Source organism: Phocoena sinus, chromosome 12 (genome assembly GCF_008692025.1).
Source record: "Phocoena sinus isolate mPhoSin1 chromosome 12, mPhoSin1.pri, whole genome shotgun sequence".
Classification (NCBI taxonomy): Eukaryota; Metazoa; Chordata; class Mammalia; order Artiodactyla; family Phocoenidae; genus Phocoena; species Phocoena sinus.
In genome coordinates, this window is record NC_045774.1 from 21,578,697 (window position 1) to 21,602,895 (window position 24,199).

General features: G+C 39.5%; 1 protein-coding gene across 5 annotated transcripts in view; it reads right to left on the reverse strand.

Moving 5' to 3' along the window:
• The window catches only part of AIG1 (androgen induced 1), a 234,042-nt gene that overhangs the window by 176,279 nt on the left and 33,564 nt on the right, over positions 1-24,199 (reverse strand). The window contains exon 2 of one of the 5 annotated variants that reach the window (XR_004352527.1): positions 15,587-15,717. The exons of 3 other annotated variants lie outside the window; for them this stretch is intronic. The gene's annotated coding sequence lies outside the window, so the exon portion shown is untranslated. Of the gene's footprint in view, positions 1-15,586; positions 15,718-24,199 lie in introns of those variants that run through there. One more of the 5 variants, XM_032651162.1, reaches the window with a different exon arrangement.

Consider the following 24,199-nt stretch of genomic DNA (forward strand, 5'->3'; position numbering starts at 1 on the left):
CACAGTCATATATCATGTGGTACTGTATAGCATAAACAGTTATTTTATTGTCAGTTCATAAAAATTTCAATGCAGTTCTTGCCTAAAAGCAATCCATGGCAATTTGTGTGTTCAGTGAAGAGTGAATTTGACTGAAAGGAGTTAAGCACCACGTTGAAAGAATACAAGAGCTACAAAATAGCAATACCATAACACACAATCTTCTAAGGGACTCCCCCTCCATTCCACAAATGCTTTACTTTTTAATACTGCACAACTCCTTCTTATTATCAAGATCAAGAGTGAATCCCAAACGTATTTTGACACCAAGGGGCAGTGACTCAGTGTGAAATCAGATGACTGAATTCTGCAAGGATTCTTTTGCATTTGCTTCCAGTGCCTTCCTTGCCTGAGACATCTGAACATCTGTGGCAATTCTACAGTATAGAGTCCATCAGTTACATGGAAGCCATGATCAGTTCCACGTTTGAATATTACTCTGTTGAGAAATAAATGCATTTAAAAGTACCACAAGTTCTCTCTGCCTCCTTCATCCACTTAGACTATACCCATCAGATGTACTGCCTGGTGAATTTTCCCTTACTACCCTTGGAGAGAGTTAGCCTGAACAAGACAATATGGTTCTCTCACTCTAATGACTATAACTTTATTTTTCTAAATGCGCCATTTAAGTGATGTGCTTTAAGCCCAAGCATTTTCAAGGAATCTTCACCACAAACATTTCTGAGGAGATGGACTCATTGCATCATCAAGCCCGTGGTTTTCAGAATGTGATTTAGAGTCCTTGCCCATGTACACAGACATTTACCTCATACTGCTCTATCTCATTACTGAAAATCGATGAGGTCAGCCATAAGTCACCACTGGCTAGCAATCCATTCAGACAGACAGAAAGAAAAATAAGCTTTTCAGTCAGAAATAATGCACTTAGATAAGCAGCTTTGGAAAGGAAAGGTTTTCCACAAAATTCGTTACAATATCACAGAATCATTTTCAATATCTAAGCAAGGAGAACAGTCATCTAAAGAAAACATTTGGATGTGCTTCACAAAGTGATGGGTGCAATCATGCCATGTTCCAGCACCATCCTGACAACAGCACTGCAGGGATCTTCCCAGCGATTCCATTCTAATCTGCAAATACGACAGAAAATTTCCCTCGGGTGTTTTCACAGTGCTACACTGACATTAGAAGTTACTCAAAACTTTTATAGGCTTAAAGATTTTTTTCAACTATTAGTATTAATCCTTTCAAATACTGAATTAAACACACCATTGATTTATTTAACAAATATTTATTGATTACTACATACAAAACACTTAGTAAACTACTAACGCAGACTATTAAACGACTGTACGTTGTGTGGCAAACGTGAACATACTTAGAAGTGTCTAACCTCTAACTTAGTGGCACCTGCATTTGCTAAATGCACAATAACAGTGGTGAACAGTTATTTAAAGAAAAACATGTTGTAACTTTAATAACACAAATCTGTTCTGAAGTGCATTAAATTTTCTAACGCTGTGAAATCGATTTTATCTGACTAAATTTTTACTTGTGGTAACAATTTACTGCAGCAGAAGACGATTTAAGTGCCAAACATAATCATTAGTTAAAGAGTTAGATAAATCTGAAACCTAAATAAAAAAGGACCTGAATTAAGACCAAATCAGATCTTAAGTGATAAGTTGACACAGAATCATAACCCATGCACAATCTGTATATAACAAACTAAACTATATGTATTAAGAGCATATACGTCTGCAGGTAAAGTTGTATTAATAAAGTCGATTAGGAAAACATGGCCCCTGTCCACAGACGTTTCTATTTTAATATTTATGAATCTATTGATTTTGATATAACGTTGAGTCTACATAAAGACTATGTCTGCATAATTGTAGATAAATACTTGGCAGGGAACTGAATGGTTAAAATACTTACGAAAGCAGTTCCCTGTTTCTAGATGCTGCCTGCTGCCTTCTGCCTTCAGAAACAGGGTCTTCCACACAAAGCTTCTGGATGGGCTCTGAAAGGTCTCACTCCCTAACAGATAATATTTTCTATTTTTAACTCCAACTGGCCATTGTTGTACCACATTAATTTGTTTAATATATCATTTTGAAGTTTACTGGTGCAGAGACTGAAAGGTATAAGATGAACCATTCTTTTCATTTCTATTCTCCACTAGTTCATCTATGACTCCATAATATTTTGCCTCTAGATTAAGAGTATTTAGAAAATCCCAGGGTTCTCATAGTTTGAGAAAGTATGAAGCTAGTGCTGGAAGGGTCCTACCACCAATCAACTCAAGTGCCAATGTAAAATCTCAGAAAAAATGAAAGGTCCCTAAGACCTTTTATAATTACATTAATGATACAGAAAAGTCTGATAATACCAATTGTGGAAGATGATGTGGAACAATGCTAGAGGGAGTATATTTTGGTTCAATCACTTTGGAAAATAGTGGCATTATCTAGTAAAGTTGAGGATGCATATACCTATGAATGGTCTTATGTATGTTTCCTGGTACCTAGAGTATAACAACATGGAATGAGAATGGAGTTTTAGGTATATGCTTCTGTCCTTCAGATGAGTATGAAATTTTTAAAAGTTAGAAGTGGTACTGTTATTAGGAAACTAAGAAATACATTACAGTTCTCAATTACTTAGGTAACAAAGTAAATACGACCATTACTTTCGTCACAAAGTTATCACCTTATGCTTCTATTGAGAAACAACCTATTCTTATAGCTTTACAATAGTTGACCCTTGAACAACATGGGTTTGAACTGCCCGAGTCCATTTATACACGGATTTTTTTCAGTAGTAAATACTACATACTACATGATCTTTAGTTGGGTGAATCCACAGATGAGGAACCTTGGATACAAAGGGCTGACTATAAAGTTATACATGGGTGTTTCTATTGCATGGGGGTCGGCGCCCCTAACTCCTACCTTATTCAAGGGTCAACTGTAACTTAATGGACATAATTTTGAGTCATAACTAAATTGTAACACGATTTTCTTGTACTTTACAAACTGGTGACGTTTAGAACACTGGATGTGTAAGTTTATGCTAGGTTTTAGATTTTTCATTGACTTTTTTTAAGTAGGGTAAGTTTAATATAAAGAATGATTAGGCTATCATAGGAGAGTAAGTATTAGATGTAAACAGAATGCTAGAGGGTGCCCCAGGGCTCAGGGAGAGTACCCAAGGAAAGAAGAACTTGGAAGAAGCCCCCTCCCCAAGCATGGGCTTCAGACCTCACTAGAGAAGGTGTGTTTGCAGCCAGCTGGATGGTGGAGAAATTCTCCACCAAGGAGCAGCCTTCCCAGGTAAAGGGGGCCTCTGCTGATGGGAAGGTGCACAAGAGTTGAGTGACCACTGTGGGCAGGAGACCTGCAGGTGGTGCTCTTGTTGGAAGAGCTGCAGGGACTGCACGTTCCCTGCCTGTGGCTGGTCCAGAACGATACTAAATGTCCTTCTACCCACACAGCTGACCACTGGGGCAGCAGCTGGAATCAGTAAGTGAAGCTCCATCCTCCTGCAATGTTCCTTCAGTGCCCTTTACTGAGAAAGCTCAACATTAGCCTCAATGTGAAAGAGAAATGCTTAAAAAGTTATGGAAGAGCAGGTATTATAGGGTGAATTTGGAGCCGAGAGACAATAGATATCTCATTTAATTCACCATGACTTCCCTGATATTTAATAGCGTTGCTGACGATATTCTAGTTATTGTAATGAAATGCTAAGAATGAGGGAAGGACATTTGCTTTTAATTATTCAGATAGACGGTCTGACCTATCTCTTGACTTTGGGTCATTTAATTATTTTATGCCTCCTTCTATAGATAGTGTATCAGGAAAACTGATGGAGATATTACTGTAACACTTTAAATATGATGCAACATTCAAGTGGTCAAATTTGCTTCTAATTTGTGGTACTTGTGTTCGATAGAGAAGGCTGAAGTGAAAGACCAGAGCTAAAATTTGCATGCATATTGAAAATTAACCCATCTCTATCATACCTTTCCTATTCATAGCTGAATTGTTCATAATGACAAAAAAAATCAAACAACCCAAATGTGCACAGACTCAACCATGGATAAACAGAGGTATTAAAAAAATAAAATACAGCAGTGAAAATAAATTACCTAGAGTTACATATATCAACACAGATGATTGCACAAGCATAACACTGAACAATAAAAGCAAATCTTAAAAGACTGAAAAAGTATCACACTATTTAGATAAAGTTCTAAAAGAAATGAAAAAAAAAAACCCCACAATATTAGACCAGGGACACACATGTGGTAAAACTATAAGGAAAAGCAAGACAAGAATAACAATAAAATGCTACCTAGAGCAAGTTAGAGTCTCACTCTCCCAGCCCCAATATGCATTTCAGGTCACCTTTTATTTTTTTTTTTGCCACTTGATTCAAGTGTAATGAAATCATCATTAGTGCTGCTGTTTTATAAATGCCTGACTTTCTTGTAGGCACATGGCGGCAGGGTTAGGTTTTAGTTCAATGTTGTATTCCCAGAGACTGGCACAACATCTGGGATGTAGTATTAACACACATTTACTAATTACAGAATTAACGACAGTGGCAAAGATAGCTGAGTGGAGAAGAGAGGGGACCTGACTTGGGGCCAGTAGAAGTATGGCCGGGAAATGCTGGGGGCCCTGTAAAGAAGGAGATCACACAGCTATATTTCAACTGAGCTGCACTGTTTTATTACAGGTGTCCCCCGCTCTCCGAAAGTAGAGTGTTCGTATGAATCTCTCAAAAGCTGAAAAGGGTAAAGCAGAGAAGCAATTACCTTAGGACACATCTTGCTAACAGATGCACAAAATAAACTGACATAAAGCACAGATGCTCACAGACACAGTTCAAAGCTATGGTGGCTTGATGCTGTGATACTGAATGTACTTCCAGGGGAAGAAGCTTGGCAATGCCATTCTCACTGCTCAGGAGCATCTATAATAACTCACTGTAAAACAAATGCTAAAGTTCTTTCCACTTTTCATCTTTTTTTTTTTTTCCATAAAAGTGAAAGTCCTCTATGGATTTCTTTCACTTAGGGAAAACAGGTACTTTCATAAAAGCCAAGTGGTGTACAGTGAGTTCTGGAAAATCGGGGGGTACCTGCAATTGCTTCCAGTCGTGCTCAGTGCCTCAGCCACAAGGCACATAAACGGACCTAATGGGTATGAGCGTCAGCCGGGCAAACCCACAAGGTGCTAGGGCAGTGAGGGTGCCCGGAGCTGAATAACTAAAGCGCTAGATCACAGGGTTTAGCGTGGTTAGAGAAAAACAGGGGAGGGATACAGCATGAGCTAGTTTTTGGCGGCGGGGATGAGTCACAGGTCTGGTAGGAGTGAACACGTTGAATGATGGGAGACTGTGATCCAAGAATGAGCTAGAGGTCAAGCTGTTCTCAATGACCAGGAGACCCAGGGATGGCCGTGGCAAGAAGATCCTGGGCGGTTATGATAAGAGTCAGGGGAGTTGAGGAGAAAAAAAGTACCGTGAGGAGGGAACTTCAGACACAGATGTGATTGTAAACGTCTGGGACAAAGAAAAATTAAAAAAGAAATTGGAACCAAAATGCGCAGAAGCATAGGTTCTAAAAAAATATCAGAGACAATTTAGAAACCTATCAATTAAGTGTATCAATATAAAATATATGTTTATAAAACAGTGAATAGCAACTGAGTGCCTTGCAGCAATAGAAATGCAAGCAATGGCATTTTTCCTTTCCGTTACATTAAAGTAATACATCTTCTTTTGACTTTGTCACATTTCTGTTCTCATAAACATACAAAGTGTGTGTTTAAAAGCTAATAAATAGTAAAAACCCATCAGCAGCCAAGGCTGTACACGGACAGAACAAAAGAAAATAATAAATATACCCCATAAAGGGGTAAAGGTAGTCTCATCACTTTTATTGTGGATGGGATAATGAAGGAAAATCCAAAATCTTCTGGAGTTCCAACAGGTATTAATAAAAATACACAGTTCTTCTTCTAAAAACAGTATTCATCTGGAAACTTCTCCTGACAGATTCTGATTCAATACCACCCATTAAGAAATCAAAATAAATTTAAAAGTATAAAATCAAGGAGAAACAGCCTAAGAGTTCTAAAAACTCAGAAAACAGAAAATGCATATTTTATGTTGCTTCATAAGGTACATTAACTTTGAAAGCTAGCAATAATTTCCTCACCAGAATAACAAATAACTGAAAATAATCTGTTGTTGGTTAGAAATCAGAAAGTATACTAAATTTTATATCAGGAAGCATACTAAAATTTATAGATGGCTGTCTTTTTTAATTTTTCAGGATCATTTTCTTAAAAAATAATTATTTATTTAGTTTTTAAACATCTTTATTGGAGTATAATTGCTTTACAATGGTGTGTTAGTTTCTGCTTTATAACAAAGTGAATCAGCTCTACATATATATATCCCCAAATCTCCTCACTCCTGCGTCTCCCTCCCACCCTCCCTATCCCACCCCTCTAGGTGGTCACAAAGCACCGAGCTGATCTCCCTGTGCTATGTGGCTGCTTCCCAGTAGCTATCTATTTTACATTTGGTTTTGCTGTGTCCTTACATGGCAGAAGGGTCAAGAGACCTCTGTGGGGTCTCTTTTATAAGGGCACTAATCTCATTCACTAGGGCTCCGTTATCATGACCTAATCACCCCAAAGATTCCACCTCTTAATACCATCACCTTGAGGGTTATGATTTCAACATATGAATTTCGGGGGAGGGAGACACAAAAATTTAGTCCATAGAAAATGTAAAGGTGTAGTATGCTCACACATTCTGAAGGAAAAAATATATATACGCTTCATTCTTAATATTACATGGATGTTCAACTTACAGTCAGTAACTCTCTTGATCAGAATGCAGCAGTTGAAGGTTGATGTTTCAAACTGGTAAATACTAGAAGAAATCACGTAGAAATATGGTGGGCAAATAACAGCTAATCTGCCATCTTTTCTATTGTGACTGACATCAGATGCTAGAACTGAATTGAAAATCGTATCTACAGGTGTTCATCAAATTATGTCAAATTTATAGATTGACCACGAGGAAGCTTATGTATAGTATATATAACATCTGCTTTGGCTATTTAAAAAAAAATCCATTACTGATTTTGAGCCCAGGACAGAATATACTTTTGTGACAACAAAATATTATGAATGAAATCTCCCCAAATGAAGAATCAGAAAAATCTTTCTTTTTAGTGGCCTTCTTTTCCTTTGTTCTGCTGTGATTGTGCTAATCGCACCAAGCAGTGCACTGAACAGGGTTTACAGGTAGGGACGAAGGCCTCTGCCCAAGACTCTTTATCTAGGTAGAAGCCTCAAATCCCAAACACTGGAGGAAGAAGGGATAAGCCGCTTAGGTAACTGAGTCCAAAGTGTTCATGAGCTACTGCAAACACATAACTGTTTTCCCCTTTATCTTAAGTGAAGGCTCCACAGTTTTGCAAAGCCTACCTTCCTCTGGGAGTATAGGAAGCGTAGTGCTTCAGTGCTGTGCTCTCCCATCCACAGTATATGCATCCATCATGATCAGGACCAGCTGCCTGTGCGCTTTTGGATTAGTGGTTGTTACCCATGCGCAGAAGTGGATTTTACTCCACTTAACTCATAACTCAGGTATCGCTCTAGAGATGGACACATTTGAGAGGGCAGCATATTATGAAAATTATTCCATACTTTTGAATTGCTTTGTCTTCAAAAACCTTTGATTTAAAGATATATGTGGCAGAGTTTATGACGTTTGATATTTAAATGGAGCACATATGGGCAAAAATCTAAGTTGCTCTGGTAGCCAGAATGCTCCCAGACGTGAGCTTAGAAATGTGTTACTAAGTGATGGAGAGAAAGTACTATGAAAGTTCTTTCTTTGGAACACTCTCCCGAAGCTCCATATAGGGGTGGCATGGGCAATGTTTTTCTTTAGGTCTCTCAATTCCCTCTTTGTTGTAAAACTCTTAATAGGATATTATGATTTAGTTACTTATTACCACTACCAAATCATAAGGCAATAAATGATAGGTCTTGGGGTTACGCCACTAAGTTAATTCCTTTGTTTAATTCATTTTTATTTTTTATGTTATTGTAGTAAGAACACTGAACATGAGACCTACCCTCTTACCAATTTTAAGTGTACCACACAGTATTATTAATTATCGGCACAATGTTGTAAAAAAGGTCTCTAGAATTCATTCACCTTCCGTAACTGAAACTTCGTACCCGTTGATTAGCAACTCCTCATTTCCCCCTCTGCCCACCGCCTAGCAGCCACCATTCTACTCTCTTCTATGAATCTGATGATTTTAGATGCCTTGTATACGTGGAATCATGCAGTATTTGTCCTTCTGTGACTGGCATATTTCACTTAGCATAATGTGTCAAGCTACTAAACTAAGGTCTTTAAATTGAATAAATATAGTCAACATGTGAAAAGGCTCTCTACAGATACATAATGACAAAAGCATGTTTACACAAACCATTTTCTGAAAGGTGTCTTTTATATAGAAAAATTGGCCCCTGTCTTAAGTCCAATCAACAGGTCTGTCTTACCTTAATGTTGAAAGCATATTGTAAATAATGTATACATCTATTTTAGTAATATTATAATCTCTGTGGACCCAAATTCCTTTGGTGTTTTTCCAAATCACGTAGTAAATATAGAGATTGAGATGACTATTTCTACTTGAACACTATAATGAAACATTCTGCACAGGGCTGCAGGTAACCAGCTCCAGTGATGCCCAAATCATCTTTGTGCCTGAATCAATCTCTGATAGGAAAATACTTTACATTTTTCATGTCATGAGGACAACATTTAGAAAAAATATGTATGTGTGTGTGTGTGTGTGTGTGTATGTGTGTGTTTGGTAGTCACCACAATTGAACAGGTTGTAAAGGCTATACATGAAATATACCCCAATCAAATTTTGCACCCAAAATCATGATATACTGCATTTTTCCAAAAGCGTGTTATAGTAATATAATGATCATCTATATGGTAGTCTACAACATGTAATGTGCTTTTATATAGTTGTTATGCAAGTTGGACTTTCCCCCTTTCCCACTGGATACCCCTTCTCAGTCTCTTTGCTAGTTCCTCCCAAACATCTCAACCTCTAAACTCTGCGTACCCCAGGGCTCAGATATTGCACTGCTTCTCTTTTCCAGCCACATTCACTACATTGGTGATCTGATCCAGTCTCCTGACTTTGAATACCATCTCTGCGATAAGGATTCCCATCCACATTTACATCTCTAGCCCAGACCTCCCCCTTGAAGTCCAACTATCTATTCAACATCCTCATTCGAATGTTTCAAATAGGCATCTCAAAGTTCACAGGTCCAACATCAAACTCCTTGTGTTCCCCCACAAATATGCTCCTCCCACAGTCATCCTCATCTCCACGGATGGCAACTTTGACTTCATAGTAACGCGGCCCCCAAGCTCTGCTCATGCAATTCATTAGCAAATCCTGATGGCCCTAGTTTAAAAAATCATCTCCAGAGTCTGACACTTTGTACCACTTCTAGTGCTACCTCCACGGTCCGTGTCACCACCAACTCTCCCCTAGATTGTTGGAAAAGCTCCCATCTGACCACCTTGCTTTTCTGCCTTTCTCCACTCTATCCTCCACAGCAGCCAGAATGAGGTTGTGAAAAGTCAGATCATGTCACTCTGCTCAAAGTCCTTCAAAAGCTTCCTATCTCATGTGCAGTAAAAGCCAAAGTCCTCAATAGCAAGTTCCACAAGGCCCTTCCCTGTCTCCTGCCACCGGCCCCCTCCCTCACCCTGCTCCAGTCCCAGTGCTCTCCTCTTTGGAGCCTCTAAACTTGCTGTTTCCTTGAACTACTTACTCACTGTCTTCATTCAAACATTAGCTTGTAGTGAGGCCTTCCCTGTAACTCTCTGTAAAATGTCCACCCCTCCTCCCCAGTGACACTGCCTAGCTCTCTTCTCTGCCTTTTCTTTTTCTTTACAAGAAACATTTTTTATATCCTCCCCTTTCTCTCCCTAGAATCTGATATCCTTGAAGGTTGGGATCTGTTGTATATGTTATCCCCGGGAGCTCAATAAATACTTGCCAAATGAATGAATGACTAATCCAATTTTAACTCTTTTTGTCTTCTTGCTTAGAATACGGTGGCCTGGCCTGCTCAGAATCATTCAACCAGTATGTTTTGCAGGCTGACTGTGAGCCCAGGTCTTTTGATAGAAAGCTCATCCTCTTTCCACCAACGCTTGCTAATTAACTTGTAATACCACATTCTTACCATCTCAGGGGGTGGGCCTGGTTTTCTGATTACTCGCTTTTAACCCCAAATATCTACCAGTGCATGTCTCAACAGAAGAACATAAAAAATGTTCACTCAGAAAAGATGGTAACCACTTCCTGTCTATATTGTGAGCCCATCAAGGACAAAGATTATATTCTATTCATTCTCAAATCACCAGTGCTTGGTTCAGTGCTTGGAACAAGGCTGGAGCTAAATGTATGCTCAATCAAGAAGGAGAACCATATTAAGCTAACCCTAACCAGGAACATCGAAAATGTTGACAGTACATCTGACAGGTGTCATGGCATTCTGCCCCTTGCTCATTCACGGGGCAGCCAGGACACCTGATGGGAACCCTGCTACTTTACGAATCTACAGTTGCAATAAATGAGGAAGGCCGAAGCCTGGCTCTTCAGCAAAAATTATATCCTTGGTCAATAACAGTGTGGTCAACCACAGGTGCTTACTTTGTGCCAAGACCTTTGCCTGGTGCTTAACAATCTTATTTGACTACCACAAGAGTCCTTTAAGATAGGTATTGTATCACCATTTTACAAACTATAACTATATAACTATGAGAGGTAGAGTGAATTCCTCAAGCTTGTGTACATTCTGCTATCAGTCAGTCTTGGAATTAGCCCTCTTGACTTCTACACAATGTTTTATGCCCTCACACAAAAGCTTCTTTTAAATATGAAAGATAATAGGTATTATATTTGCCTTGCCTCCCAAGGTATAAAAGAAAGCAAATATTCTGGTTCTGAAACTTACAGCTTTCTGTTACATTTCTCCACATTCTTTTTACATTGACTTAATTCTTATTTCAACACTGTAATAGAAATGGGGAGTTCTAAATGAGTACAATCTTTCAGGGATGTAATTTGAACAGATGAATCAAAAGTCTTTAAAATATTTTTATAAATGCATCTTACTGGGTCACAAAAACTTACAGACAAGAATGTTTATTTCACTGGAGTTTATACTATTAACAATCTGGAAATTGTTAAACTGACCAAAATGACGTATTTAAAACTTGAAGGAATGGTGGGATGTTTATATATCCTTGAAACATCATGTCTTTGAACAATAGTTAACAACTTGTGAAAATACATAATCAAGTGTGAAAAACAAGTAACAAAAAGTAACCACAGATGACTATAGTTAATGATATTGTATTGCTTATTTGAAAGTTGCTAAGAGGAGGATCTCAAAAGTTCTCATCACACACAAAGTAACCATAACCGCAACAGCAACGACTAGTATAACTGAATGCTGACTGTGTGCCAGGCACTGAGCTAAGCTCTCTACTAACCATCTCATTTAATCCTCACAATAACTCCAGGAGCCAGGGACTCCAATAATCTCGATATTACAGATGAGGGAATACAGGCCCAGAAAGATATCCAATATAGAGCATGATCTCAAGTTTTTGTAAAACATACAAAGAAACAGAGACCTAAAAATACAGGTTTTAGTCAGGATACTTGAAGCAATCGATGGACATGATACTCTAAGGGTATATAGTATGCCACGATGCTATGTTCTAGTGATGGACTACCAGTAAGCTGACATCCATTGAAAATCTTATCACAGTTTAACTGACTTTTTCAAGTGCAAAAATACACACTTACAAGCTGAACATTTTATTCAAATTATAACTCACTATGTCTAATCGGTAATAAAAATAGTGCTGGCCTCATATTTGCTTGTATTCTCTTTCTTTCCCTGCCATCACTTTCACCTTTGTGTATTTTCTTTCCCACGTATTTTAAAGTGGAATCAGAGAAATTTTTCCATTCATATTTCTGAGAACTTGTTGAAAACTTGTAATGAAAACAGCAAGCTAAAGCATAAACTAATTATGTCAAAGGTTCTCACAGTACTTCCCCTTAGGAATTACCTAGCATTGTTTGAAACTAGTTATACTGTTTTTCAGGAGAAAAAAACAAGCATTAAATTGACTATCCCTAGAAGAGTTTTGAAAACAGGTATGTTTTGATAGCTCGGCTTGAAGGTGTACTTTCTATGAACTTTCCTGCTATTCAGGGCTATGAAGTAGATGAAACAATTACCTGTGTGTCTGGGTGAGTTGTTAGACTGGGATTTGGTTTGTATTCAGATCAAGTTAAGAAGGTGTTCACAGTGCGTCTCTGTCCTAAGAGAACTCACAGAATCAACAAGTCGTTCCAGTACTTATTAGTGCGAGGGACACACCTACTGAATTAGCCTTGGGGAAAAAAAATCTTAAAAAGGCATTTTAAATTGTGGCTACCTGTATAGCCTGGGCTACTTTCTGGAAAGGAACGGTAGATTTGTTAATGTATGTGGATATACACAGGGCAGAATCTGGTTCTCCGACTTACCTCTTTCAAAGCTCTGATATTTATTTATGTGCTCACCATCCCAAACCACTATCATTTTCACACAAGCAGAAGACTAGCTCACATCTATGTTTTGCAAATGTTTTTACATCAACCTGGTATGCATTTTAATTTCAGTCCACCTAGTCTACTATTACTCATCCTTCAAGACCCGCTCCTCTCTCCTTGACAAAGCACAGCTGGAGAGATGACATACACCTTGGTGCTGAGATTTTATATTGTATATTGGTCTGTCCTTGAAGTTACATCACTGTATTTAGGTGTTCATTTCTGTCTGGCTGCCCTAGAAGACCGAGCTTTTCCTGAAGAGGAGCATATGTTCTATTCATCTTTAGATTCTTAGGTCCAGTTCACCTGCTTGAGTACTCAGCTGCTCTTAGCAAAGTTCTTTTTACACTCTGAACTTCAGTTTCCTCTTCTGTAAAATGGTCATAAGAATATATAACACACAGATTTACTGTGAATATTTAATGAGATCTTGCACTTGGAAGCGCCTGCAACCTAGGCTCTCAATGACTGCTGACTTGAATTGCTGTAACACACATCAAAATAGCAAGTCAGAATGGAGCAAAATGCCTGAGACCTACATCCTCACTACATGATTAGCAGATGAATAAATATAGTAAACAGAAACCAAAGGGTGTAGACCAGCGGTTCTCTGAGTTACAAGAACTTCAAATATATGATGAAAGCTATGGCCTTTCTTCCCCTAAGCACACATACTCAATTTTGTGTGGAATTTCAGGAACTCTCCAAACCTCCTGAAGTTCAGTCATGGTCCCTCAAGTATATAGGCATCAGAACAAGGCCCTACCACAGACAATCCTGTATACAGACTAGATTACCTCGGTCCAGATGAATTCAGCTTCCTTCTCTGACCGCTATAGTGTCAGTTCATCCCAAACTGCACAAGGCTCTGGCCACCCTCCAGGCCCAGTAGAACAACTATGGACTCACTCTCAACCATGAAGTGTCCTCTCCTTGGATATGGATAGAGGGAAACCAAAATGTGAAGATCCTCCTTTGCTGGATTGTTTTCTGGGATTTAACATTATATCTGAAAAAAGAACTAGACTGAACATTTCAAGGCTTTAGGTTCTTCTCATTCATCGTAAAGGCAAACATTTACAAAGTCAGGGTGAACTTTTGTCTCAAGTAGGGTTGGGTTTTGGTCAGAGAGCTCCTGGGCACACAAAATAAGATGCTAATTCTCTCAAGTCTCCACTAAGCTTAATGCATATATATCTCTCTAGTCAAAACAGAGCTTAATGCATATATCTCTCCATCCAAACCTCATAATGTTTATTTACGTGTTCTGGTATCAACGGTAAATATTTTAACTCCTATACAGTTCTCTCCCTCTGGAGATCTGAGGGACAATCTCAGGAGAGCAACTGGTAACACCAACTACAGTGTCATAGGGTTGCCAGGAATTTTCCTGGAGATGATCTTTACTCAGTGGATTATTTCCCCACACATTATTTCTCTAGAGATCCCTTGCATACACTTTAATAGAACTCTCTTAGACCTGGAATCAGGTGCCGCTTCTTCCCTGTTTTAAAAAACACCTGTAACACGGCACTCATCAAATCACACAGTAATTACCTGTTGATGTTTCTGTTTCACCTACTATATTGTGAGAGCCCATGAGCAAAGATGATGTCTTATTCATCTTTGCATCCCCAGGGCCTAACACAGCGCCTATTTATAAAAGCAACTGTGGAGGGAGAACACAAACATGAAAGGCATGTTTCTTGCCTTCAAGAAGTTCAGAGTGGGGGGGGATCAAAACAGATAAACACGATGCAATATAACATTGGAATCGAGACTGGTGGGGAAGGATGAGATGGAGTCTCACTAGAGTGTCCCATCTGCGTTGAGTTCTGGAGAATGAGTAGGAGGCCAGAAGGAGGGCGACGGATGAGGAGAGGGCTGTGCCTGTTCTGGGCAGAAGCAGCAGCATTTCTGAAGGGCGAGCAGAGTGACGGAAGGGACCACGAGCGGTTCTGGAGAACTAACATCAAGAGAGGAGACAAGAGAAGCAGAGAGGGGCTCCAGTAGGAGCAGGTTTAGAAATCCATGCTGAGGAGTTCAGCCTTTACGTCAAAGGAGAAGTAGAAGCCCTGTACGGTTTTAAACAGGGGAGCAGCACATTTCGGAGAGCTCACCCTGAGAGCAGAGAGCAGCTTGGAGTGTGAGAATACTGAAGGCAGAGGAGCCAATCAGGGGCTGTTTAGGAAGGCTAGGTGTGAGGGGATGTGGGAACAGGAAAATAGTAGTGGATATGGAGAAGAAGACCGAGACTGCAGAACGTTGAGGATATTAAGGAGGAAGACTAGCCAGGATGATGTCACTGGACATGGGAGGAGAAAGGAGAAAGAGTCATCATAACCACCTCCCAGTTTCAGGCCCACTGTAAAGGGTGCCACTCACCAAAATGCAGAGCATGTTACAAAGCATCCATTTTTGACATTAATTTTAAGGTGTCATTGGGGCACTAAATGGAGAAATCCAACGAGCAGCAGCTGGACAGAGGTGTTTGTGGCATAGGCTATTTCAAGACAGCCTTTGAAAATATCAGAATGCTGATTGATCGATGAAACCACAGAGATGAATGAGTTCCACTAGAATGAGAGTTCACAATGAGAAAACTGAGTCTGAAGCTGGCCGTGTGTAATCCCAACATTTGCAGGACAAAGAGAGCCTGGAAAATGGCCTGATGAAGAGTGTCAGAGAGGGAAGAGAAAGACCAGGAGAGGATGATGAACGTCAAGGAAGCCATGACAGAAGAGTTCCATGGAGAAGGAGTATTTCAATAACCTCAAATACTAAAAAGAAGCTGAAGAGGTACAAATGTTTCCACTGAACCTGACAATGAGGAGGCTTTGTGTCTTGATGAGAAGAGCAACTTCAGCAGACGTCAGGAGCCAGTGTGAGAAGTCATTTGGAGCTGAGACACTGAAGTCAGTGAATAAGAAATATTCTTTCCCAAAGCATGTCTGGGGAAGGGAAGAAAAACAGAAGAGTAATTAGAGGGAATTCCAAGAGACTTCTGAAACTCTGAAGCAGTATGCTCTCACTGACTCATGCATGATTTATTAAATTTTGAAGATTTTTTTTATTTAATGGGAAATCCTCTTGATGGTAAATCCAACAAGTTTATCACTTAGTCACCTGGATAATATTTTGATCATTAATTATAAAATTTTTAATCTCTGGCGATTGGTGAAGTAAGTCAAAGATGTAGAAAGGTAGGTCCGGGATATAATTTATTTGTTTAGAATGGGTCTTTGCTTCAAGTCAATGAATTTGGTTCAGATACTTAAAATACACATTGGTTTCTTCATTCAACTATGCAATTACCCAAGACAGTAAGTCAGTCTGCTTCTCAATATTCTCTGTCATTCTTCCCACACCCATCTGCTGCTTTTAAGATTTCCAGAGATTCCATCTGGACAAGACATACTGCATCTCACCTACCTTAAACCACCAACCAAAAAATCCCCCACCTCCTCCTCAAGGCACAAGGGCACTTCCTCTCTTCAGCTTCAAAATAGTTTCTCCATAACATTTTGCTTAAGTTTGTGAGTCTAAAGGAAGATTTTGCTTCTATACAAACTAGAAGCAGCTCTCTAGCCAAAAGGAGGGCACATAACTAGGAATAAAGCTAATAAAAGGTGTGTGAGACCACCACATAGAAAACCACAAAACTTTACTAAGATAAGGTTAAAGGAGCCCTAAAGAAATGGAGGAATATACTATGTTCCTGGAAGGTACAACAATGCAAAATGTGAATTCTCCCTACATGGGTAACATTCAATGTTATTTCAATTAATAACCTAATTTTTGTGTGTAAAAAATGGCAAGCTGGGCTTCCCTTGTGGCTCAGTGGTTGAGAGTCTGCCTGCCGATGCAGGGGACACGGGTTCATGCCCCGGTCTGGGAAGATCCCACATGCCCCAGAGCAGCTGGGCCCGTAAGCCATGGCCGCTGAGCCTGCGCGTCCGGAGCCTGTGCTCCGCAACGGGAGAGGCCACAACAGTGAGAGGCCCGTGTACCACAAAAAAAAAAAAAAAAAAAATGGCAAGCTGATTCTAAAATTAAATGGAAATGCAAAAGGTCAAGAGGAATAAAAACAACCTTGAAGAGTAAAGTTGGAGAACTTACACTACCAGCTATCAAGATTTAATTTATAGTTACTGTAATTATAAGTGTGGGGCATTGGTGCAAGAATAGATAGACCAATGGAACAGACGAGAATCCAGACACAGACAGACACATGAACAGTCACCTGATCTATAACAAAGCTGCCACTGCCATTCTTTGGGCAAAAGAACAGATATTCATATGAGAGAAAATGATCTTTGACTCCTACTTCCCACCAGACACAAAAATCACTACCAGATGGGTGATAAATGTGAAAGGTGAAATGACAAAACTTCTGGAAATATAGCACAGGGGAATATCTTCATGATCTTGGGTTATATAACCATTTCTTAAAAGGGCAAAAGAAAGCGTGTACAGTAATGGAACAGATTAATAAATTGAGCTTCATTGAAAGTAAGAACTTCAATTGATCTAAAGGCACCATGAAGAGTGAAGACAAGATATCTTAAAAGAAAATATATTTGTAAGATATATATATATATATACTTCTGAAATAGGACTACTATATATATGTATATGTTAATACACATACACATACATATATACATCTATCCATATATTAATATATACATATATATATTAATATATGTATTTTAAAAGCCTCCTACAAATCAGAAAAGAAAGACTATCTAAATTCTTTTAAATGGCAAAGGACTTTAACAGGCACTGCATACAAGAGGCTATTCAAATGGCCAATAAGCAAATAAAAAATTTTAACATTATTAGTGATTAGAGAAATATAAATTAAAACGCAATGAAGTATTAATGTATAACCCCCAGATAGCTAAATTAAAATAAAATAAATTTTAAAAAATTGGCACCATAAATTGTTGGTGAAGATATAGAATAACTGGAACTTTTAAACATTGCTGGCAGGAAGGTAAAATTTTAATGCCACTCTGGAAAACCATTTGGCAGTATCTACTAAACTAGACATAGGTGTAGTCTATATTAACCTAGCAATTCTACTCCTAGGCAGACATACACGTGCAACAAACACGTACACCAGCATGTTCATAGGTGCATTACTCTTAATAGCTTAAAACTGAAACTAACCCAAAAGTGCATCAGCAATAGAAAGGAAAGTAAATTTTAAAATACACGAAGTAGAATCCTACACGGCAATGAAAAAGGAGAAATCACTGCTACATGCAAACACATGGATGAACCACACAGACACAATACTGAGCAAAAGAAGCGGGACCAAAAAACCCGGCACAAATGCATGATTCCATTTTTATAGAAACCAAGAACAGGCAGCACTAGTCTATACTGATAGAGGCCATAAGAGTGGTCACCTTTGAGGGGGTGATGACAGGGAGGGGCCAAGGGTGGCTTCCGGGGTGCTGGTGTTTGATATCTTGATCTGGGTGGTGGTTACACAGTTATGTTCCCTTTGTAAACATTTTTTTGAGCTACTCACGTAAGATCTGCGCACTTCTCAGTATATCTGTTGTGCTTAGAAAATAAATAAATAAATAAACAAAATAAAATAAACAAGTGAGTGAGTGAGTGAATAAATTTATAAATAAATGGGATACAGTAAGGAGGTATGGTCAAGTGTATGGAATCATGGCATTCCACACTAATACACCTAATAGTCCAGGGGTTTAAAAGGCATTTCTAACAGTAAATATCTCAGAAAGTTAAATACCTGCGTGTATACCACATGTATGTGTCTGTTTGAAACTGGCAAAGGCAAGCGTTAATATCCTCACGTACAGTTAAAAGTGTAATTTTATACACCAGAGCCAGGTTCTGGGTCCCATCCAGCTGAAGTTAAGTAAGAATTCCCTGAGCTGCAAACTGCCCTTTTGTTTTGTATTCCTAGAAACAGAGGTTAGATCAGGGAAAAGGAAAAGCAAGGAGTTCTATTTCGCTTGTTGCGCTGTCATATAGACACCACGAATGACCATCAGGGTCAGAAGATGTCTTCCCTTTCAAGCCTTTTCACTTGGTTTTAGGTTTCTCGAGATATTGTCTTAAATTGAGTAAATTTTTCTTAAATGTTATGTAGCAGGTAGGAAATCTCACAGAAAACTCTTACCTTCCATTTTCAGTAGAGTAAATCTGGAAGGTTCCTAAACTAGGTTCGACTCTCGAGCCTACAGCTCATTTTACAATAATCTCACACAGTAAACACAGTAGGAGAAAGCTGCCATGGAGTCACCTCTGACCACATAGGATATGATCTTCCCTGTACTCTGAAAATACTTTCTACTTAACTGTCAATTGAGAGATGTAATTCAGCATGAAAGCTTTTGTGCAGCCATTCTGACAAGTCGAAACATTTATGCAAAACATGTAACTCCAGTTAAAACAACAATAATTCAAGCACATAAATTTTCCGAGGGAAGTTTTCTGTAAAACCATGCTGTCCATCATCTGTTTAACCAGACCATGAATTTAATGAAAGTGTTTGTTCTTCGTTTCCCTCTTTTAGAAGAAACAGAACCAACCAAACACAAAGAACCACAGGAACCAAAACACATGAAAGATGTTGTTAGAAGTGTTTCCAAGTTATCACGGTGTAAGGATACTTTAGTGATTTCCAAGTTTTGAGAAAAGACTTGTAACTCAGGGGTTCCGAGAACGAGTACTACAGAAGATATCCCTTCCACCTCTGATTCAGAATTCTTCTCCCCTTCCTTGTGTCCTTCTGAATCGTCTTGTCCCCTTCAGAGTCTTCACTAAGGCTCTTTCCCCTCTGCTTTTCAGCCACTTGGAACAAAGGCTAAATGGTAAGTGAACAAATGATGGGGTTTCCACATACAGCCAGTTGGCATGTTTTCGTTGCTTGCACTTGGAGGGGAGGAAGTTTTCCAGTTTACATTTAAGGCCCCACATTTTCACTTCTAGTTTGAAAATATCTCAGTTCACTCACAGTATCACTAGAATTTTGTATAGTTAGTTCCCACAATCTAGATGATAGATATTTGCGTCGATGGCAATGTTATAGGTAAGTTATCACTTTGCTCCATTTAAATAAATTGTCCACGTAGGTTATTTACTCATGACACATCTCTACAATGTGTAGGCATCTTTATATTGAAATGAATCTTTTAAAAATTTTTATTTATTTATTTTTGACTGTGTTGGGTCTTTGTTGCTGCGTGCAGGCTTTATCTAGTTGCGGAGAGCAGGGGCTACTTTTCGTGGTGGTGCACAGGCTTCTCATTGCTGTGGCTTCTCTTGTTGTGGAGCACGGGCTCTAGGCGCGCAGGCTCGGTAGTTGTGGTGCACGGGCTTAGTTGCTCCGTGGCATGTGGGATCTTCCCAGACCAGGGCGTAAACCCGTGTCCCCTGCATTGGCAGGTGGAGTCTTAATAACCGCGCCACCAGGGAAGCCCCTGAAATGAATCTTTGACTTTATTTGTTCATCAATAAAAAATTGCTTTCTTCCCCCCCTCAAGAAAAAAGCTTATCTGAATGTACAAATTTTATTGTAAAGGAAGGCACTCCTAGAAGTGATATAAAGTTTTCACTTGCCTGTAGATACTATGAAAATTGTTATGTTTGATACAACCTATACAAATTTTATTGTAAATGAAGGCTTTCCTAGAACAGTGGTATAAAATTTTCACTTCTCTGCAGATATTATGAAAATTGTTATATTTAACTTTTTAAATACAGAAATGCCTGAATGAAGGGCAGTGGTAGGATCTGAGGAGAAGCAGCAGCAATCAGAGGAAGCCACCCTGAACCTAAGCCAGGGTCAAAAATCACTAAACTGGAAGAAGTTTGAGAATTGGGAGGACAGAATAAATGCTTTCCTAATTGAGAGATATCCAAGTGTCTACTGGTAGAAAACAGCATATTTACTTATTTATTCAATAAATATTTTCAGCCCCCCTAATGGTGCTGCTAGACACCATTTTATGGGATGAGGTTTTGGAGATGATCAGGACATAGTCCTTGACCTCACTGAATGCAGGGTGAATTGGAAGAGACAGACAAGAAACAATAATACATATATTCACTTTCTAGTACCCAAAACTGAACGGCTTAAACAGCAAAAATATATTGTCTCACAGTCCTGAAGGCTAGAAGTCTGAGGTCAAGGTGTCAGCAGATTGGTTCCTTCTTAGGGCTGTGAGATGAAAACTGTACCATGCGTCTCCCCAGCTTATGGTGGTTTCCTGGTAATCTTTGGCGTTCCTTGGTTGTAGAAGCATCATCCCAATCTCTGCCTTCCTCTTCACATGGCGCTCTCCCTGTGTGTGTCTGTGCCAAACTTTCCCTTTTTATAAGGATGCCAGCCGTGTTGGATTAGCGGCCCACGCTATGCCATTATGATCTCATCTTAACTAATTACATCTGCCATGACCCTATTTCTAAATAAGGTTTCATTCTCAGGTACTGGAGGTTAGGATTTCAACAAGAATTTGGGGGGAACATAACTCAATCCATCACAGTACAGAAAGAAAGGCATTCAACTTCACTGTACTCATTCACCAGACTTTGGGAATCCTTGTAGAAAAGCTACCGTTTCCTTAATGGCCTCCGTTCCTGCCACCTGTTTCCGGAAGCCAGTCCCCTGTTCCTACCATCTGCCCCATTTGGAGGCTGGCTGCCCGCAGAACTAAAATCTCAGGAGTGGCAGCTACTGCGACGGAGCATGGCAGTAGCAGCGTAGATGTGTGAAGGTCCTTGTGTTCTACTTTACTTCCAAAGCAAAGCCCTATGTCTGAACCCAGGCTACTGAAGTTTCAAAAAACAAATCAGAGAACTCAGGAACATGTTACCCTACAGAAAATGATCCATTTCACTTGTGTTGCCAATTCAGGGATAGAATGGGGCCTGGGGACACAGTTTTTTTTTCTGGAGCTGTGGAAAGAATAATGACATTGTTCCACACTCTTTTCTCAGTAAAACTTACACTTCATAGTGTTTATAATCAACCTGAGGAATCGTTCCAGCTATCAACTCCTAGGCAAATAATTTAGACTTAAGGATGTGATATTAAAACTACAATACGCAACAGATCTTTGTGCTTCCTGATTGTTTTTCCTCTGAAGTTCTGTGCTCTATTCACTCACCCCTCTTTGCTTCATCAGCAGCCTCACCTTGAAGATGACTCACACCCCGTTCCGCTTCTGAATGCCACACAGGGCTCTGCCTTTTCCCCTCAAATGATGCTCAGTACCTCTCACTCTTCGTGTTGCCTTGAGTTCTTTCTTTGATTGGTCAAATTCCTTTAGTTTATCTGGCTTTCTTAGCTTGAGATGCTTCATTAACCACTTACGTTACCCTAGCTTGACCACACCATCAGTATTCTGCTATGGTCTGTGCCATGGGCTCTTATTTTAAACAAAATTTTGTAAAAATATAGAAACACGGCCATGAGTTGAGAGGCGCAGTGAGAATCCTATCTTAGTTGAGCTAAACTGCTAATATACCATTTTCTGCCCAGGATAAACATCCCCAGTTCTGGAGTTTATTCCAGGCCTACTAGCTAGAACTGTGGGACACACTCAGGATCTTCTATGGCTTCTCTGGTTTTCCTCTCTGATGCAGCACAGAAAAACAAAAACAGAAGAGCTCACACCTGGTACAGGCTAAGAGGTCTTTGGTGAACCAAATGTCACACACTCCAAGGGCTTTAGAACTACAGAGTGCCCATTTGAGACAAAGGACCACTATCCTTCTGCACAGATGGCATTTTCAGGATGGAAACAGAGACCTTCATGGAGAAAAGAATCTCTCACTAAAATGAGGTCAGAGGGAAGCTCCACCCACAGTATTAAGAGAGGCCAGAGTCCTTCATTTATTACTGTGAAGGGATTAGAGGAATATAAGGCAAAAGCCTTTATATGGCAGGGCTATAAGCACTATAACTTTTCGATGTTTGCATTTTTATTTTGGAATCTCATCTGTTTCCATGGAATGATCAGTTGAAAAAACTCTTAAATTAAAAAAAAAAAAAGTCCTAAGGAGGCACTAGAAAGGCAAAAAAATGGATTCTCAGAAACCACCATAGACCAACCCACACCTCCACATTTGCTTATCTTATGGCTTCTCAGGAATACCTCTGGGGTTGATGAAAATAAAAACAGAAATCTCTTTCCATCTTCCCCACCACTGTCATCACCACCAGCAGGAGCAACAACAATCAGAAACACTGTCAATTCCTTCCACATAGGGCAGAAAAGGAGGGCAAAATATTTTGATGGGGCAAGTAATTTTCACTCAGTTATTCATAAGAATCCTGGCTAGTGACCAAACCCCTTCCAAGGCCATAGTAATTCTCCTTTAGTGATAATTTTGGGTTAGAACTTATCAGAAAAAAGGACATTCCGTAGCTCATTTTTGAAAACTTCTGTATTTATCATATCTCCCCTATCAGTGCTATAAATGAGGGCTCAATGTGCTAAAACAGTGTACTTCTAAATACAGCCATAGACTTCACCAGGCAAAGGGAGAATGAGTATATACATTCTACCAAGCAGTGTGGTTCCTGATGTGGGTGGACTTAATTTAGCTAATCAGGGTCACCTTAGAATCCAAACATGACTGTTAGGAATAGAGCTCTCAATCATTCATAAGATGCTGTATATCTCTCTTTCACGATATTTCCACATTGTTTTATAAGTGTTTGGGTCTGACACTCCCATTAGACTGCAATATTTTTGAAGGCAGGGGCTGGGTATTACTTACCATTGTATCACTATAACCTAGCAGAGCAACACATAGTGTGTATTCAGGAAGTGTTTGCGGGGTAAGTCAGTCAACTAATAAAAATGGCCATGTTCATTGCCTCTGTGTTGACTTTTTTTAATAAATTTATTTTATTCATTTATTTTTGGCTGCGTTGGGTCTTCGTTGCTGCGCGCGGGCTTTCCCTAGTTGCAGTGAGCAGGGGCTATTCTGCATTGTGGTGCACAGACTTCTCATTGTGGTGGCTTCCCTTGTCGCTGAGCGCGAGCTCTAGGCGTGCGGGCTTCAGTAGTTGCAGCACACAGGCCCAGTAGTTGTGGTGCATGGGCTTAGTTGCTCCGCAGCATGTGGGATCTTCCCAGACCAGGGCTCGAATCCATGTCCCTTGCATTGGCAGGCCGATTCTTAACCACTGCACCACGAGGGAAGCCCCCCTCTGTGTTGATTTTAAATGTACACTCCAGCAACACTCTCCAAAAGTACAGATTCACTGGTAACGGCCTAAGTCACATTTGAATGCTAGACATGTGCCTAAAGTGTACACAAATCTTCAGGACTCTGGGATATTATAAAAAAATAAAGTGGCGACAAACCTCTTAGAAAGCCTCATCCACCAGAGGGCAGAAAGCAGGAGCAAGAAGAAGTACAATCCTGTAG